This window comes from Lactuca virosa, chromosome 4 (genome assembly GCF_052849685.1).
Source record: "Lactuca virosa cultivar CGN04683 chromosome 4, Lactuca_virosa_CGN04683_v6, whole genome shotgun sequence".
NCBI lineage: Eukaryota > Viridiplantae > Streptophyta > Magnoliopsida > Asterales > Asteraceae > Lactuca > Lactuca virosa.
In genome coordinates, this window is record NC_136429.1 from 14151298 (window position 1) to 14172508 (window position 21211).

The following is a 21211-nucleotide window of genomic DNA, read 5'->3' on the forward strand; positions in this document are numbered from 1 at the left end:
GTGGATTTTTGGATGAAGTGTTCTTGGATCAACACACACAAATATCTTGGAGGAAAGGAGAGGCTTCTTGATTGTTAGAGAGGATTTTTTGTGTTTGAAAAATGAGAGAGGTATGGGTGGTGTTGGAATTCTCGGCCAAAGCTAGAAGAAAAGGAAGAGGGTGATTTGATGTTGCATGGAGATATAGGAATGTATGGTTGTATGGTGTGTAATGAACTTAGATATCCATTAAACAATAATTAGGTGGCAACACCCTAATTATCCTCTTATTATTATTATTATTATTATTTTCATATATGTATATATGGCCGAGAAGGAGAGGGGAGGAAAAGAAATAAAAGTATGTTGGGCTAATGTTGTACATTCTCGAAATTACAAGGCCCAATGTAGAAGTTTTTGGCCCATTGGGCCTATATAAGGGTTTACAGCCCAAAATTGATAAGGAAAGGGGTTTACGACCCAATAATGTTCAAGAGAGTTGTTCATGGCCCATAAAGGCCCATCAGAATGAAGTGAAACATTTTAGGCCCAATAAGGCCCATGAGAAGTCTTATGGCCCAAAATGCTATTATTTAATGAATATGGGTCCAATTAGGGCCCATATAAGGATTCTTAGCCCATAATGACCAAGTGGTGAGTTTATTGGCCCATTAGGCCTAATAAGGGGATCCTGGTCCATTCTGAATTTGAACTGGGATATTAGGGTTTCAAACCCATAGTTGAGTATATGAGATGCATTGAATTAGGTTTTGAACTTCACTCATGAGTTTTGATTCAAATGGTTGATTTGGAATGAGCATAGTACATGACATCAATCTAGATTACAAGTTATACAAGAGTTTATCTTTCATGAAGACAAAATTTCCTAGCTAAAAATACTAGTTGTGACAGTTTAGCAGCAGCAGGGAAGGTGGCGACACCTTCTCCTACCACATTGAGGATTACAGATGGCCGTCAGGGCCGGGCTGAGGCGCCTACGGCGCGGAGTAGGGCTTTTCAGCTTACTGCAGAGGAGGCTCGAGCAGCTCCTGACGTGGTGACGGGTATGTATCTTTCTCTTATCTCTTTATTCATATTGGCTGTTACTTATGTTCATGTGTTTTGTTATGGGATCGTTCTTAGTGAACGACATATCAGCTTTGGTACTGTTTGATTCGGGTGCCACCCGATCCTTTGTGTCGCTCGCACTTAGCAAGCGATTTAGTAGAGCTCCAGGGGAGCTGGATTGCCCACTTGATGTTGAGGTAGCAGATGACAGGACCATTAGGGTTACGAGGGTTCATAGAGGATGTATGCTACGGTTATTCGATGAGCAGTTTTCAGTAGATTTGGTTCCTATTCCCATGCGAGGGAATAAGGTTATAGTTGGTATGGACTGGTTGAGCCCTAATGGGGCAGTGATTGATTGTGAGCAGCAGCTAGTGAGAGTTCGCACTACTAGTGGGGGAGGATTAGTGATCCAGGGCGAGAGGCCACAGCGCGCACCAGTTTTATGTTCAGCAGCGAGAGCGAGGCGCCACCTTCAGCAGGGTTGCACAGGGTATGTCACATATGTCATGGATACCCGGGATAAGGGTAAGGCAACAATTGATGATGTACCGGTAGTGCGAGAGTACCCGGACGTATTCCCGGAGGATTTACCTGGGATACCTCCGGAGAGACAGGTTGAGTTTAGGATTGACCTAGTCCCTGGTGCGGGTCCGATAGCCAAGGCACTATGTCGGTTAGCTCCTCCCGGGATGCAGGAGTTGTCTATGCAGCTGCAAGAGCTGCTAGACAAGGGTTTTATCAAGTCGAGCAGTTCACCATGGGGAGCCCCGATCCTGTTTGTGAAGAAGAAGGACGGGTCACATCGCATGTGCATAGACTACCGGGAGCTGAACAAGGTAACGGTGAAGAACCGTTACCCACTTCCGAGGATAGATGATTTGTCTGATCAGCTTCCGGGAGCATCTTGGTTCTCTAAGATTGATATTTCACCAGATGCGAGTCAGGGATGATGATGTTCAGAAGACAACTTTTAGGACTCGCTATGGTCATTATGAGTTTGTGGTGATGCTGTTTGGGCTCACCAATGCTCCAGCCGCGTTCATGGACCTCATAAACCGCGTGTGCAGACCTATGCTGGATCGGTCTGTAATAGTATTCATCGATGACATTTTAGTTTACTCCAAGACTCAGGAGCAGCATGAGGATTACCTGAGGGATGTGCTGGAGACACTGAGGAGGGAGAGGCTTTTCACAAAGTTCTCCAAGTGTGAGTTCTGGTTGCGCGAGGTGCAGTTCCTTGGGTATCTCGTCAACCAGAAGGGTATTCTAGTCGATCCGGCCAAGATAGAGGTCGTGATGCAGAGGGAGATTCCGAGGTCTCTATCTGAGATTCGGAGTTTCCTGGGTCTGGCAGGTTATTACAGGAGATTTATTCAGGACTTCTCCAAGATCGCAGTTCCCTTGAAGTCGGCGACATTCCGTTGGGGGCCTGAGCAGCAGGCGGCCTTCGAGACTCTGGGGCAGCGGTTGTGCGAGGCACTGATTTTGACTCTGTCCGAGGGAGTAGATGACTTTGTGGTGTATTGTGACATGTTGATTTCGGGCATGGGTGCAGTTCTGATGCAGAGGGGTCATGTGATAGCCTACGCGTCGAGGCAGCTGAAACCTCACGAGGCTAACTATCCGACACACAATTTAGAGCTGGGGGCTGTAGTGTTCACCCTCAAGATTTGGCGACATTACCTCTATAGGTTCCGTTGTACCATTTACACGGACCACAAGAGTTTGAGGTACCTCATGGATCACCCGAATCTAAGTCGTGAGCCGCAAGGCGGTAGCGGCTTCGATTAGAGATTTATACTTGAGGATGATGGTGATCACTCCACTGTTGGAGTAAATTAGAGAGGCGCAGGTTGAGGGCCCGAAGGAAGAGCGACAGAAGTGTGAGAGAATTATAGGCCGAGTGGCCTCGTTTGATTATGACAGCCGAGGGTTGTTGACCCTGCATGGGAGGGTCTGGGTTCCGTACTGGGGTGGAGTACGGCAGGTTCTGATGGATGAGGCCCATAATTCGAGGTTCTTTATCCATCCCGGGGCGACGAAGATGTACAGAGATCTTCGACCCGACTACTGGTGGCCCTTCATGAAGCGGGATGTAGCTTGGTACGTAGAGAGATGCCTGACCTGTAGGAAGGTCAAGGCAGAGCACCAGAGACCTCACAGCAAGATGCAGCCATTAGACATCCTCGTGTGGAAATGGAAAGACATCACTATGGATTTCATCACTAAGCTCCCCAGGACCGCAGGTGGGGGGATTCGATATGGGTCATCGTGGATCGATTGACCAAGAGCGCTCATTTTATCCCGATCCAGGAGAGCATATCGGCCGAGAAGCTGGCCGATATTTTTGTACGAGCGATTGGGGTGCCTGTCTCGGTGGTGTCAGACCAAGATGTCCATTTCACTTCCAGATTTTGGAAGCGGTTTCACGAGGAGATTGGTACTCGTCTCCATTTCAGCAACGCATTCGAACCTCAGACAGACGGAAAAAGCGAGGGGACGATACAGACTCTCAAGGATATGCTACGCGCATGGGTGTTAGATTTCGGTGGCAGTTGGGATACGTATCTTCCATTAGCGGAATTTTCATATAACAACAGTTACCATGCCAGCATAGACTGACCTCCCTTTGAGATGCTCTACGGGAGGAAGTGTAGGAAATCTGTTGGGGTGAGGTCGGTCAGAGAGTTATGGGGAGTACTGAAGTAGTACTCAAGACTACTGAGAGGATCCAGCAGGTCCGGATCAGGCTCCAGACTGCTCAAAGTCGGCAGAAGTGCTACACCGACAAGAGGCGTTCAGACTTAGAGTTCCAGGTGGGCAACATGGTACTTCTGAAGGTGTCACCCTGGAAGGGTGTTATCAGGTTCCGGAAGCGGGGCAAGGTGGGCCCCAGGTTCATCGGTCTGTTTAGGGTTTTGGCCCGGTTGGTTCGGGTTGCTTACCGGTTACACCTTCCGGCAGAGCTCATCCAGATTCACAACACTTTCCATGTTTCTCAGTTGCGGAAGTGCTTAGTGGATGATTCTGTAGTGATACCCCTTGAGGATATTCAGGTTGATGACAGCATGAACTACATTGAGAGACCAGTGGCGATTCTAGATCGCAAGACGAAGGAGTTGAGGAACAAGAGGGTCGAGCTAGTGAAGGTGCAGTGGCAGCACCGTAAGGGCTCGGAGTAGACTTGGGAGCCCGAGGAGGAGATGAGGGAGCACTACCCAGAGTTGTTTTCAGACATAGCAGACTTCGAGGACAAAGTCTAAGACAAGTGGGGGAGAATTGTAACATCCGTCTCTCGAGGTATTATTTAATTTAAGTAATTAATATTAGTTTGGACTAACAATGGGACAAATGGACTTATGGAATGGACCTTAGAAAAATGGGCCAAATAGTTGGGCTGCCCATAATTTGTACGTTGGGCATAACCTGGTGTACGCAGGGCGTAGAGGCGCCTAGGATTCGGGGGCGCATGCACGTACGCGCAACATACCAGGAGTACGCGCAGCGTACATGAGCAGATGCCAAAACCCTAATTTTTAGGGTTTAAGACATATAAATACCCCATTATAGCCACCCCTGGCCTCCTTACCAGCCCCTCACCCTCAAAAAACCCTAATACGCCCTCATACTCCATTGTTGTGTGTGTTTGACCTCTTGAGCTTATTTTTGATGAAGAAAAGCTTGGAAGAAGTGAAGAGGAGTTGGAGGAGAAAAACTTGAGTATCTTGAGCTCAAGGATCGGGAACTATTTCATCTTTTGGTACTCAAAGGAGGTATAAGCCATGCAGCAGGTACGCGCTGCGTACAGAGAAGTACGCCCCGCGTACTCAACAGTATTGGGCTTCTACCTTTTAGGCCTCGGTTTGGGCCAACTATTGGACTTATCAGCTATTGGGCCTTAGTGGGCCATCAAAAGTCTGATTTTGGACTATGGACATTGTTGGGCTTAGGGAAGGCGCATTTGAGAAGTTGGGCCCAATTTAGAAAATTGGGCCATTAGTGGGCCTTTAATGGGCTATTAGTGGACTTTCAAAGATTAGATGGTATTGGGCCATGTTTATGGTCCAAATCAGAGCAGGGGTAAAATGGTCATTTTACCCTTAGAAGGATTCTCAGTTTGTCTGACTTAAGTATTGTTGTATAGAGTTAGACAGGGAGTCGGGGGAGCAGCCAGCATAGATTCCTCACGCACGAGTTCAACATCTAGTTTGAGAGGTGAGTCCTCTTCCAGTACGAACAGGTCTAAGGCCACAATGCCGGCCCGTTTAGATGTTAGTATTTTCGGATTATGGTCCGATGTCGGGGCGGTCCCGAGAAGAATTTATGTTTGCTTGATGTCTTTGTGATTCATGCATGTTATGTGTTATGTGTTCCGGGGCAATCTCGATGCCGGGGCAAGCCCGATGTATGTTAGTGTATATGTTATGTGTTATGTGTTCCGGGGTAAGCCCGATGACGGGGCAAGCCCGATGCATGCTAGTTTATATGTTTTCGGTTATGTATTCCGGGGCAAGCCCGATGTATGTTATATGCTTATGTTATGTGTTTATGATTTATGATATGCGTGTTTGTGCCGGGGTAAGCCCGATGTCGGGGTGAGCCTGATGCCAAACGTAGTCTGATGCCGGGGTGAGCCCGATGCCGGACAGGAGTCCGATGGTGGGTAAGCCGATGTCGGGTTCGCCCCGATGCAGCTGGGCGGTGTCCCAAAGTTTATGTTACACGTTATATGTTATGTGTATGGTGTGCGGTAGTTTGGGGAGACTCACTAAGCTTCGTGCTTACAGTTTTCAGTTTGGTTTCAGGTACTTCAGCTAGCAAAGGGAAGGGCTCGAGATGATCGAATGGCACACACCACAGTTTTAGCCTGGGATTGTTTTAGACTCTGATATTACTCATATGATTTTTGATACAGTATTTGACATGATGTTTTGAGATACATGGTTCTTGATTTTTTTTATGATGATAGATGATTTATGGTTTTAATAATAACTTAAAAACGAAATTTTTGGACCGTATTTTTGGGATGTTTCAGTTCTGTTTCAAGTAGACCATATGCATTCCAAATTAGACTTTGTACATATGAATCGAAAACAAGGGGGGTCCGCATCAATATAAATCATTATTCAAAAAAAAGCACAAGCATCCTCGATTAGTTTGTACAATGCTTGTAAACAGTGATAATCAGATCATCAATGGATCAGTTACTTAAAAAAGAAAGAGAAATTTCAATATAATTGAAAAATCAAAAATATTACCATTTTAGAATTAGGAATATCACTAAGAACAGAACATAGAAGCTATGACATATGCTTTGTACTGGAGACGAACTTCATCGAGATCTCCACCGTTATCGAAGATAATATTTGAAATGTTGATTATGTTGATTTAGAGTCTTAACATGAGATTGCAATCGTAGAGCAGAAAATAATAGCAAACCCTAAGTTTTTGGAATTGACAGAAACTGAACTGGAAGAGGTGAGGGTGTGAGGCGACGACATGTTGAGAGCGATTTTTGGCAGATGAGAGACAAAGATAGTTCCACAATCAGATGGAGGCGGAGGCAGCCGACACCATCCGACGAAGTCAAAATGACACCGTTTGTAGAAAAATCAGTAGCGATTAAGGTCAGATATGAGACGGATATTGATCTCCGGTGAGGATGAGAGAATGTGAGGTGGAGATGGAGGATTTGGCGTCGAAGAATTTGGAGGATCTGTAAGTCACTGTTGATCGTCGGAAGAGGTAGAGGTACTAGAATCTATGGAGGAAACCCTTGCAACTTGTGTATTTGAAATCGATGAAACGATTCTAGATTGAGGAAAGGAATTTTCAGAAACATGGAGATTTCCGACTTCTACGATGATATACTTCTACAACGATATATGAGATGAATTTCTGAATTATTGCTTGATTTATGCAGTTCTACGGAGGTGATGTTATGTGGATGGTCGAAGATTGCCGATGTAGGTGGTGATCGTTAATAGAGATACGAGGTTGTCGTTGAGGTTAGAGGGCGTAGGGAGGTGGTCATCGGAGGTTGTTCGATCTGGTTCATTGCGAGAGATTGCAGATCTACTATCGAGGGGATGTTGGAGATGAATAACACAATGTCGATCTGCTAATTGGTGGTATTAGTTTTTCGGGATTTGTAAATCTATACGTAATTTACCCTTGTTATATTGGTTAAAAAACCATATATACCATTGAAGCTATGTTTATTTACCATATTGTCATATTTGATATTGACCTTTAAATTTTTTGATCTAGTGGTCCACTTTTAGTTCTCGGATTCTCGGGAAACTATAGGTTCTCAAATGATCATTCATATATATATATATATATATATATATATATATATATATATATATATATATAAGATTACATGCTTCATATACTTGCTAAGTTTTCTATTCTTCTATTTATGTTCCATCCATTTTTGGCTTTCCAGTGGCAATCAATTCAATCTTTTCGTTGAATGTTATTCATCTTAACAACGACTTTTGGTTATATACTATATCAATTTCCAATATAATATAGGTACAATTCTTCTATACGATTTCCATTCATTATCAAATACAACATTTAAAAAAAAAGACAATTCTTCTATATGTTTTTTTAGGGGGGGAGGGAGGGGGAACGTGTCTTCTAATCTCTAAATATTATTAAAAGAGAAACTTTATGACATCACTTTCAACAATCAGGGTCATTGATTGTGTTTCATTCATATCTTATTCACCTTTAGATCGTTACGCTGACATCATCATTTGGTCAACACTATTTTTTGGTCCATCAATTTTATGAAATCTATTAATGACAATTACTTTTAACATTAGAAAATCTATTAATGACAATTAAATCACACCAAAAATAAAATTACTTTAAAAATTAGGAAATCTATCTATGACAATTAAATCTTACAAAAATAAAATAAAATAATACACCGCCCCACCCCTCATTACGCGTTTCTTTTGTTCTGGTTTGAAAATCACAAACACATGCATTATTTTCTTTTCAATTTATTGCAGGGAAGAAGATATGAAGATCAATGGTGCTGAAAGATATATAAGAGATTCTCCCACTAATTTCAATGATGTGTACGTCTTCTTTCACAACGATTCAATCGATTCTCCCTTCTACGAACTCGAATCGAGATACAATTTCTCTTCCAATGTCTCAATGCGCAAACAATCCATAATCTTATCTCTTTGATTCCTCCTTGTGTAACCTCGAATCCCTTTCATCTTATGATCACAACCGCAAGCACTCATCTATTTTGTCTCTTTCACTTTCTTCATATTTCTTGCATTTCACCTTAGGGCTCTCCTTCTTCCAGTCAATTATTTGTTTCTCCGCACAACGGCTAATAATTGATTTGTTATGTTTCGATTTCTGGTGTTTATTGCTCAATTTTGATGAAAAAAACCTAATTTCTACACTTGCTTTCAGGAATTAAGGGAATCGTCGCTCCTTCTCCGCCTTCCTTTTTCTATCTGTTGCAGAAACTGGAAAGACGACATACACACACAATTAATGCGTTCGTTTTTTTGATTTGTTCATAGGTTTGTTTTCTACACCACTCCAACCTCTTGCTTTGCATTTTATACGATTTTTGTTACTGTTTTCTTCCTTTCCCTCAGTTTTTTTCACCATTTTCTATTTTTTTAATATAGCTTTTGTGTGTTTACTTTTTTCTTCAAGGCTATCTTGATGTTGATTTTGGATTTTTTTAACACAATTATGATATGTGTTCTTGATTTCTACTGGCATTCACCCAGTACCTCAAGAACATCTAACACCATCTTGCAAATACCCTTTTTTGATGGTATCTTCAGATGAAAGATAAACAAAAAAGGGAATAAAAAAGAGGAGTTGATTGGCATCAGGTAGAAATTCAATCTTCAAATATGTTTCTTGCTAGATTTTTTCTGTTGTTAGTGATGGAACAAGTAATATGATAGTTAAATTGTAACACCCCATTTATTAAATAAATAAATTGATGAGTGTGTAGTAGCCCTAAAATCAATAATTATATAGCAAGGTGTTGGTCTCGAGGGTTAATTGTTACAATTTTAGAAGTTAGGGGTTAAAAGTACAAGTTTTGGATTTAATTTGAAAAGGATTTCAGAAGTCAGGATGCGTTTGGTAATTAATAACTTAAATTGAGAAAATTTGAAGGTTTAAGGGACTGATTGGTAATTTCGGAGGTTAAAGTGTAATCTCGGGATTTATTTTGTAAAGATTTTTAAAAGAAAGGGGGTGTGTGGTATGTTTTGAACTTATCATGAAAGGATTTTTAAAATTGAGGGCTGTTAGGTAAATTTTGGACTTGTTTTGAAAGCAAATTCGGAGGGCAGGGTCGGAATGGTAAATTATGGACTATGTTTGAAGAGATCGTGAATGGGAGGGACTGGTTCTGCCATTTTTGTTATAAGTTTGTATGGGAGCGGGACTTATACCCAGTATCCTTTTACCCTCCTGTTACATTCCCAAAACCCTAAACCTAATGCATTCTATAGCCGCCACCACCATGACGGAGCCCCTCCCAGCCGCCGCCTCTTTTTCCGTTCGATGCTCCGAGCAAACCAAGCCGCCCAACGGCCACCTTGCCATCGAGTCTCAACCTTCGCTGCCGGAGACTTCGTGAGCGATCAGAGAACCGCCAATGGAGTTCGACGCACTGTTCGGCAGGTGTGGTTCGTGCGCCACCTGAAACGCCAGTAAGACCACCTCGACCCACCTTCTTCTATCTCCCTCGTTCTCCTGCCGTCCCATACGTCGCAGTCGCCGCCATGCGACTATTCCCTCTCACTGTAGTTTCCGACCACCCGACTTTCTCCACGATAATGAACGTGTTATGTATGTTTCAGGTGAGTTTGGGTTCGTTTTACGAGCAAAGACTTGTTGTCGTGTGCGTTTGCTGGTGAGGAGTCACGAACCGACATAGGCGGCTGCCAAACGCCATGACCGCCGCCGTGCAGCTGTTGTTGCTGTTGGACGCCTTGTTGCTGCTGCGTCCGGACCGCCGTGAGCCACCAGGTGGGTGGCTGGGTGCTCAGTGCAAATATGAAACGTGTGTGGGGCTGTATTTCCATAGTTAGTGTGTGGGATGTGTGTGTTTTGTCTAGCTGGAAAACCAAGAAAGCCACCACCACCACCGTGAGGTGGTGGCTGCCGCCATGAGCCACCACCGACCACCACTAGGGTGGCTGTGTGTGTATTATGTTAGTCAGTGTGTGTGTGTGTACTTTTGGGTTCAAGCATTGTATCTGTAATTAGCAATGAATAATGAAAATAATAACCACCACCGTAAGGTGGTGGCCGCCGCCGTGTGCCGCCGTTGACCACCACTACCCGAGGTGGTAGTGGGTGGTGCCCCACTAGCAAAACCCTAATGGACCTAGCAAAACCCTAATGGGCTTAAAGATTAATTTTGGGCCTATTGGGCCATCTTTGGGTGAAAAACCCTAATTAGGGTTTAGAAAACCCTAATTGTGAGTATTTGGGCCTTGGACTTATTGGGACCCACCTTTGGGCCAATATGGGCCATCCAAGAATAATCTTATGGACTAGAATATTTAGATGGGCTTTGGGGTAAGGCCCATATGAGGGTTTGGGCCCAATTTGGAAAATTGGGCCATAGATGGGCCATAGTTTGGGCCTAGATGGTTGTATGATATTGGGCCCTTAGAATGAGATATGTTGGATTGGACTGAACAATTGGGCCTTAAGGGAAGACCATGTAAAGGTTTGGGCCCCATTTGGAAAAATTGGGCCATAATTGGGCCTTGGTCCATTATTAGACTTTTGGGTCTTTGGATTGGGCCTTGGGCTTGAGTCAAGCTAAGATAGGGGTAAAGTAGTCTTTTGCCCTAAGTATGGACTTATGGTTATGAGTTGGAACCCAAGTATTAATTGGGTGTTATTTTGATATTGACAGATCGGGAATCTATCATCCAGCAGCTATGGTTTTGTCAGCGGGACTTCAGCAGTGTGAGGTGAGTCCTCTTCCAGTAGGAACAGGTCTAAGGCACCAAGGCCGGCCCGTTTAAGTAGTTATAGTATGTCGGGGTAAGCCCGATGCAGTTTATATGTTTCCGGACTTCGATCCGATGCCGGGGCGGTCCCGAGAAGTAGTTAAGTATGCGTGATGTCTTTGTGATTCATGCAGGTTATATGATATGTGCCATGTGTTCCGGACTTCGGTCCGATGCCGGGGCAAGCCCGATGTATGTTAGTTTACATGTTATGTGTTATGTGTTCCGGGGTAAGCCCGATGTCGGGGCAAGCCCGATGTATGTTAGTTATTATGCCATGTGTTATGTGTTCCGGGGCATGCCCGATGTATGCTAGTTTATATGTTATATGTTATATGTTATGGGCTTCGTTCCGATGACGAGGCAAGCCCAATGCAAATTATGTGATTATGTTATGTGATATACGCTATGTTGTGTATGTGCCAGGGTAAGCCCAATGCCGGGGCAAGCCCGATGCCAGATGCGGTCGGATGCCGGGGTGAGCCCGATGTCGGGCAGGAGTCCGATGCCGGGTAAGCCGATGTCGGGATTCGTCCTGATGCAATTGGGAGTGGTCCCAGAGTTATATTTATGTTATGTGTTTATGTTTTATGCATTGTGGATATGTTTATATGTGTGCCGGATTACGGTTTGATGCCGGACAGGGCCCGATGCAGTGGGCTAAGCCCAAGTTATGTGATTATGTGCATGGTATGTGGTAGTTTGGGGAGACTCACTAAGCTTCGTGATTACAGTTTTCAGTTTTGGTTTCAGGTACTCTGTTTTCAAAAGAGGAGGTCGGGAAGATTGCAGTGCACACACCATTTGTTCAGCCTGGGATGTTTATACTCTGATATACTTGACAGTTGTTATAACATTTTGAGATACATTGTTCATGACTTTTATATGATGTTTGATGACTAAGGTTTTTATTATTAATTAAAATGAAATTTTTAGACTGTATTTTTGGGATGTTACAAGTTGGTATCAGAGCCTTGGTTTGAGGGATTCAGGCACACTTCCGAGTGTGTCTGAACACAGACTAAGGAAGCGGTATAAAGTTTTCAAAAGAAAAGAGTTTTAGAAAAGCGAAAAGAATTTTTAGAAAGAAAAGAACTTTGAAAAGAGAAAAAGGGTATGGTGCATGCAATCAGTTGAGCTCAAGTAAGTACTCCCAAATTACCCATACAAGTTTGTGCTATGTTATGATTATCAGCTTTATTAGAATAGCATGCTAAATTAGGACTAAGGATCTAGGAAGGATGCCTTATGTGCCTGTTATATGTGATTCGGATTTAGGAGAACTACATGCTAGTACAGATTAGTCAGGATGATAGTCTGAGTAGTATATGCTTGATTATGTGTACTTAATGCCCGGATGCTGCTTGCTTTGTGCTTTTAGGAGTTCTAGTTGTCTTTCACTAACTAGTAAACGAATATGTTAAGTTACATATTGCAAGGACTAAATAATTTCAGAAGGTTAGGTCTAGCTCTATTTCGCAGCTCTTGTTTGTGTCCAACCGTTGTAGGGTAGGATCTCTTATTCGAAGAATTATCCAGTCAGAGTAATATGTAATAGTATTCGCGAGCTAGTTAGTGTAAGAAAGCAGGGACTTCTTATGCAGCTGATGGCGGAGAGGGAGTTGGTGATTACCCTAGGGCAAGCCTAGGATGAGAGTAGCAAAGAGCAGTAGCGGTAGAAGGGACTTGGTGGAGTCAAGGCAGTTCTTGAGGAAAGTACGGATAGATGTGGAAGGTAGTATGGGCCCGTACTACTGAAAGCAGAGGATCCATACTCGAATCAAGGAAGGCTGAGATGAATCCAGGAAACTTGTAGTGTGTGAGATCCCTCGAGTTCTGATGAGTATTGTGATGTTAGTGATGATATATTACCGAGTATAGTGATGCTACGTGGTAGAACAGATGGCAGTTCTGGTGCCAGTGAAGGATCAGGCTCAGACTCTGGAGCCGGGCAGCTTGATGGTCAGATGAGGGAGTTCATTCCATCTAAGATTACGCGTAGTATCATTGACCAGACTCCTGTCATCTTCAGTATGATCAAGGAGGGCATTATAGAGATTTGTGATGAGAGGCTGAGTGCATTCTGCACTGAGATAGCAGTCATGATAGGGACCCGTACGTTGATGTTTCGGGAGTTCAGAGCTTGTGAATCTCCAGATCATCATGGGGTTAGGGACCCCATTGCTAGCAGTAGGTGATTGTGTAACGCCCGTGTTTCTAGGCTAGGCATTAATATTGATGTAATAGTCTAGGTTAACCTTTGTAAATCATTTTGAAGAAATAAAGAGGAATTATGTGATAATTATGTGTTTTATGCTTAATTATTAGGATTTAATTAATTAAGAATAAAAATAAGCATCGAAAATAAAAATTAGATAAAGCCGATATCTATTAACAAAAGTTGTAGTGGTCGTGACAAGGATTCCGGATATATAAAGAATATCGAAATCCGAGTTATAACGAAGAAGTTATGACCTGTCGAAGTTCCGCGACAAAACCGGCACGGCGCCGAATGACGTAAAAAGTGAGTTTTTGATAAACTACTTTTTAGCCTTGGTGATCTAAATGAAAGTCGCAGTGTTCGTTAAACCGAGAGCATTTATAAAAAAACGCCCAAATCTGACTTCGTATGAGGAAGTTATGATTTTTCTAAGTTTCAGCTTAGCAGTAGACAGCTAAAAACTCGAATTTTAGATCGAGTGATTTTTAGCCGACACAACCTAAACGAGAATCGAAGGTCTCATCAATAGTAGTACAACGGTAAAAAGACAGACGAAAACGAACGTCGAATGAAGAAGTTATGAATTTTTAACGGATTTTCCTGTCCCGGTCTGTTAAAAATAATAATATAAAAATTAATTTTCAAATTAGCCGACGAAGCCTAAACGAAAGTTGTAGAGCATAATTTTACCTACGCGTGTATATAAAGAATGTCAAAAACAGAGCCTGTATGAGAAAGTTATGGATTTTAGAAGTTCGGGACACAAAAATCGAGAAAATCCCGAAATCCGAGAAATTTCGCATGGTCAAACTTCGGCCACGTCACCCGGATTCTCGCATGCGTGCCCCGTGTCGGATTGTGATACGACCGAAGGGAGGCCCAACCGAAGCATGCCGCGTGTCGCCTCGTGTCCGAAGCAGCTTAGTTACCGATGCGCTGTGCAGCCGAGACTCCAACGCGTGCCCGGTGACTCCTCGCATCCGAGGCGCTGGACCAGTCCGAAGCCCACGCGTGTTGCGCCGGTGTCCGAACCTCGCACCCTCCACTTAGCCTTCACTGCTACTGCCACCTGCCCTCTTCCGGATCCGAGCTTCGCCTATAAAAGGGAGGTTGCGAGACCTCCCGGTATATTTTGGAAAAGTGTCATATTTCACCCCTAAACCCATATTTCTTCCATTCCAACTTCCCCGAAAGCCCCGGTATTATACCAAACACCCAAAATACGTTCCGAAGTGCCCGAAGACCCAGAAAATTTTATCTTTTCGGTTTTGAAGCTCAACCCTCGCAGAGCCCGGTTTCTCATTAAAACTTTCGGTTTTATCAGAAACAATTGTTTTAGGAAACGAAGTGCTGCCCGATTATCGTTAAATCAAGTGAGTGTATAGTCACTTTCATCTTACACATAGATATGAAGTATTTTCCATAAAATACGTGCTATGTGTAATTATATTAATTGTTTATTTGAGATGACTGTTGAATAGATGTTTTATACAAGTTTTAAGCTGTATATGTATTTTTATTTACAAATATGTTGGGTAAAACATGGGTAGACGAAGTAGTCGATGTGTGTTAAAATGATGAGAGGCCTCGATGTTGTTGTTATTGTTGTTTTTGTAGTCGTCTAGCAGAGTATAGATGACGACCACAGACCTTTCTAGACATTCCAGTGGAACGCTAGCAGGTTCGCATCCTATAGGTGTTTGTGAACTATATGTTCATTGGTGTACTCCATCCCCCTCATGGTTGCCTTTAGGACATGTATGGCTGAGGAGTCCCCTTAGCATTAGTGTCCATCCCGATGATAATCCTTAGGCTAGGTCCCTCGTGATAGGTGTTTAGGGACGTAAAGTGAGGATAACGGGAATGGGTAATCAGGGTTATTGTTGGTTGATGAATTTAATAACTTTATTAATATTTGTGGGTTGAAAACCCTATATGCTCACCAGGCTCCCACGCCTGACCCACTCAACTTTTTTTATTACAGGTAGTGGACCCCGAACATAGTTGGATGATGATGAGAGATTTTTGGATTATAGGCCAGTAGTTGTAAATAACTGTTGTAAGGCTTATAATGTCTTGTTTATGCTTTTGAGCTGTATCGGAACATGACATCCCGAGGTTTTGATATAAAATGAATATATATATATATATATATATATATATATATATATATATATATATATATATATATTTTCTTTAAGAAAGGTTTTGATAAAATTTTATCATGTTTTGTTTTGGGGACGAATTCCGCAACATCTTTTAAAAATATTACTCTGATTTTATTTTAAAAGCATAAACTAAATCAGTCTTTTCTGGCCGAGAAATTGGGGATGTCACAGTTGGTATCAGAGCATTAGTTTAAGCGAACTAGGAATTTGTAGGATTTCTAGACTTAAAACTTAGAATGCTAAGTGATGATTGTGAGATGAGTGTCTAGTATATTTTAGACACGAGCACTAGTTTATTTTAGGAAAGATGACTAAAATTCTTTTATGTGTTAAATGCTATATGTTTGCCATATATGCCATTATTTGTTCGGATCCATGGTCTGTTGCCGGCCGGATCTGGAAACCTTATTTGTTTAGGATTCTAAGCGTACGATTACGATATTAGAACTAGCATGTAAACGTTTTGGAGTGATAAGGAGAATTTAAACGTCTATCGTGAATAAAGATCTAAATTCTCCTTATTTGGTACATAGATTATAATGGCAAGAACCCGAAGTGGTGCTGGAAATGCAAATAGAAACTAGCAACCTCAACCCCAAGTGGTGGAACAGGTGCCTATAGCAGGAGTACGAGCCATGATTTAGACAATGATGGCTGAAAAAAGGGAGGAAATGAGGCAAATATTGCTGAACAACAAGAGTGAACCTTCAATTCCTATTGAACAACCTGAATTAAATGACGATCAATCTGAAGAAGGAAACAACAGTCGATCTGTTGGTCATAGTGAACCGCTTGTGGTTGGGAGAAATAACCACAAAGATAGAGTGGAGAGAAATGGGTGCAAGTATAAAGACTTTATGACTTGCAAGCCATCAACTTTCACTGGAAAAGAAGATCCCGTCGGAGTAATGGATTGGATCTCGGAAATGGAATTGGCTTTCATGACATGTGGTTGTCAAGGCAAGTTACAAACCACATTTGTAGTGCGTCAGTTCTGAGGTAGCGTTGTTCGTTGGTGGAACACTCTGGGGAAAATCCTAAGCCCTAATGAGCCACTGCAACTGACTTGGGCAGAGTTCTTGGTGCAATTCAAGTGCAAGTACTGCTCGACCCAAAATGTGCTTGAGCTAGAAAACCAATTTCTGACGTTGAAGAAGGGAAGTATGATCGTTGATGAATATACAAATAACTTCACAGACAAAATGGAGTTTGCTTTGCGTATTGTCCCAGATGAGCTGACAAAAATCGATAGGTACGCAAAGGACTTCCATGGGAGTATGTGGTGTCAGTGCGTCAGGCGCTTACTTTGGAGACAGCTATCTGGGCTACCAAGTCTGTTGAAGATATGATTAAGGGGAGAGCCGCCAGCAAGGTTGAAGTTGGCGAAAAGAGAAAGTTTGAAGGAACTTCAGGTTCCAATAAAAAGAACAAGTTCTCGAAGACTGGTTCGAGGAAATTCGCAGGAGGAGCCGAAGCCAAGTGGTGTGACAAGTGTAAGAAGAAACATGTTGGGAAATGTAGCGATGAAGTCACTTGTTACAAATGTGGAAATCCTGGGCATTATGCCAATGAATGCACCTTCAATAAGAAAGTCTGTTATGGGTGCAATGAAGAGGGGCACATTCTGAAGGATTGCCCGAAGAATAAGGATGCAGCAAAGCCCAATCTTCCACCAAAGCTGAAGGCGAGAGCCTTTCAGATGACACTTGAACCTGCGAAAGAAGAAGTTGATGTCGCTTCAGGTACATTTCTCGTAAACAAATTGCCTGCCCAAATTTTGTTTGATTCTGGAGCCAATTACTCCTTTATTTCGCATGAATTTGGTAGAAAACTAGCTTTGCCTGTTGATAGACTAGTTAATGCTTTAATAGTCGAGGTTGCTAGTGGCAAGTTTATACCTGTTAGCCATCGTATGAAAAACATCTTCATTGACTTGAATGGGAATAAGTTCCACGAGGAATTATTTCCTATCGAGTTAAACGGTTTCAACATCGTTCTAGGAATGGATTGGCTTAGCGCCAATGATGCCGAAATATTGTGCAGGAAGAAGATAGTAAAAGTAAAACCACCAGGGAAAGAGTTGTTTATGGTGTATGGAGACCAACGCAGAGTAAACTCTGGAATCATTTCCCTAATGAAAGCCAGAAAGTGTTTGGCCAAGGGATGTACATCATATCTAGCATTCATGATCGATGCTAAGAAGGAAAAGAAGGAGGTGCAGAGTATTCCGGTGGTGTGTGACTATCCGGAAGTCTTTCCCGAAGATCTTCCCGGATTACCCCCTGATCGACAAGTAGAATTCCGTATCGACTTGTTACCAGGAACGACGCCAATAGCAAAAGCACCGTATCAACTAGCACCAACAGAGATGAAAGAGCTTATGACACAACTTCAGGAATTATTGGACAAAGGTTTTATTCGACCTAGTTCATCACCCTGAGGAGCTCGGTGTTATTTGTAAAGAAAAAGGATGGGAGCATGAGAATGTGCATCGATAACAGAGAGCTGAATAAGGCAACAATAAAGAACAAGTACCCGTTGCCAAGGATTGATGACCAGTTCGATCAGTTGCAAGGTTCGAGCTATTTCTCAAAGATCGATCTTAGGTCAGGATATCATCAGCTAAAGGTAAGAGAGCAGGATATTGAGAAGACTGCGTTTAGAACAAGATACGGACACTATGAGTTCTTGGTTATATCGTTCGAACTAACCAATGCTTCAGCAGCTTTCATGGATTTGATGAACATGGTTTGTAAACCATACCTTGATAAATCTGTGATAGTGTTCATAGATGATATTTTGATTTTTTCAAAAAGCAAGCAGGAGCATGACAAGCATCTGCGTGAAGTGTTAGAAGTTTTGAAAAAGGAGAAGCTGTACGCAAAGTTCTCCAAATGTGAATTTTGGATTCAAGAAGTCCAAATTTTGGGTCATGTGGTTAACCAAGAAGGGATAATGGTTGACCCATCGAAGATTGAAGTTGTGATGAAGTGGGAACAACCGAAAAGTCCTACGGAGATCCGAAACTTTTTAGGATTAGCTGGATATTATCGAAGATTTATCCAATGCTTTTCTTCGATCGCTACTCCATTAACAGATTTGACCCACAAAGGAGCTACTTATACTTGGAATGATAAGCATAAGGAAGCTTTTGAGAAGTTAAAGAAGAAATTATGTGAAGCACCGATTCTTTCTTTGCCTGAAGGAGTTGATGACTTCGCAGTTTATAGCGATGTATGTGGAGTTGGGTTAGGTTGTGTTCTGACCCAAAGGGATAAAGTGATAGCATATGCATCGAGGCAATTGAAAGAGCATGAAAAGAACTACCCCACTCATGATCTGGAGTTGGCAGCGGTAGTATTCGCCTTAAAGATATGGAGGCATTATCTTTATGGCACTAAATGCAAACTTTTCACTGATCATAAGAGTCTTCAATATTTCTTTAATCAGAAGGAATTGAACAAGAGGCAACGACGCTGGCTAGAGTTACTCAAAGACTACGACTGTGAGATACTTTACCACCCTGGTAAAGCAAATGTTGTTGCTGATGCTCTCAGTCGGAAGGTAAACCTTGAAAAGAAAAGGCTAAGAGCGTTGAGAATTGAAGCTGTTTCGACAATTGTGGAAAGTATAAAGAAAGCTCAAGAGGAAGCTTTAGAAAAAAATAACCGAAAGAAAGAACGTTTGGGCAAAACGTTAGTGTTTGATACAAACGGTCAAGGACTGAAGGTATTCCAAGATAGGATTTGGGTACCTAAGACAGGAGGAATAAGAGATCTTCTGATGGAAGAAGCTCACAAGACCATGTACTCGATTCATCCCGGCAGCACAAAAATGTATAGGGATCTAAAACCCTACTACTGGTAGCCGATGATGAAGCTCGATGTTGCTAAGTATGTGGCCGAGTGTGTGACATGTGCTAGGGTTAAGGCACAACGTCAGAAACCGTATGGGAGTTTAGAACCTTTACCTGTACCTATGGGTAAATGGGAAGACATCACCATGGATTTCGTGACTAAACTGCCCAGAAAAAAGAACGGCCACGACATGATTTGGGTGGTCGTTGATCGCTTCAATAAGAGTGCGCATTTCATAGCAGCGAACGAGAAATGGTCTATGGATAAGCTTGCGAATTCTTACGTGAAGGAAATTGTCAGGCTTTACGGTGTTCCATTAACGATTGTATCAGATCGTGACAACTGTTTTACCTCAAGGTTTTAGAGAAGTCTACAAGAGGAGTTGGGTACAGAATTGTGTTTGAGTACAGCTTACCATCCGCAAACCGATGGTCAGAGCAAACGAACAATTCAAACGTTGGAGGATATGCTAAGAGCATGTACCCTGGAATTCCAAGGTAATTGGGATGAACATTTACCTCTGGTAGAATTTTCCTATAATAATAGTTTCCACTCAAGCATCAAGATGGCACCTTACCAAGCTTTGTATGAAGAAAAGTGTTGAACGTCGTCATGTTGGCTGGAAGCTGGGGAAAAGCAGTTTATGGGACTTGAAATAGTCCATCAAACTGCTGAAAAGTTGAAAGTGATTAGGGAAAGGATGTTAGCTACTCAAGATCGTCAAAAGAGCTATGCTGACAAGAAAAGACAACCGATATCATTCTAAGTTGGAGATTCGGTTTTACTTAAAGTCTCGCCGTGGAAGGGACTTATAAGATTTGGTAAAAGGGGAAAGTTGAGTCTAAGGTTTATTGGACCGTTTAAAGTTCTTCAGAGGACCGGGAATCAAGCTTACAAGCTAGAATTACCAGAAGAACTAGATGGTATTCATAACACTTTCCATGTGTGTTATTTGAGGAAGTTCACGGGAGATGTACCCGACATAATTCCAATTTCTGAATTAAGGTTGGATGAAAACAAGAGGTTAATTGAAGAACCAGAGGCAATCGTTGACTGTAATACTAAGAAGTTGCGACGCAATAGGGTCGATTTAGTGCTTGTGCGTTGGAAACATACAAATGGGCCAAATCTCACCTAGGAAACGGAGAGTGACATGATGAGTCGCTACCCGCATTTGTTTGCTGATGTGTGATTCCGGGGATGGAATCATCCTAAGGGGGAGAGAATTGTAACGCCCGTGTTTCTAGGCTAGGCATTAATATTAACTTAATAGTCTAGGTTAACCTTTGTAACTCATTTTGAAGAAATAAAGAGGAATTATGTGATAATTATGTGTTTTATGCTTAATTATTAGGATTTAAATAATTAAGAATAAAAATAAGCGTCGAAAATAAATATTAGATAAAGCCGAAATCTATTAAGAAAGTTGTAGTGGTCGTGACAAGGATTCCGGATATATAAAGAATACCGAAATCCGAGTTATAACGAAGAAGTTATGACCTGTCGAAGTTCCGCGACAAAAACGGCACGGCGCTGAATGACGTAAAAAGTGAGTTTTTGATAAACTACTTTTTAGCCTTGGTGATCTAAATGAAATTTGTAATGTTCGTTAAACCAAGAGTATGTATAAAAAGAACGCCCAAATCTGACATCGTATGAGGAAGTTATGATTTTTCTAAGTTTCAGCTTAGCAGTAGACAGCTAAAAACTCGAATTTTAGATCGAGTGATTTTTAGCCGACACAACCTAAACGATAATCGAAGGTCTCGTCAATAGTAGTACAACGGTAAAAAGACAGATGAAAACGGACGTCAGATGAAGAAGTTATGAATTTTTAACAGATTTTCCTGTCCCGTCCTATTAAAAATATTAATATAA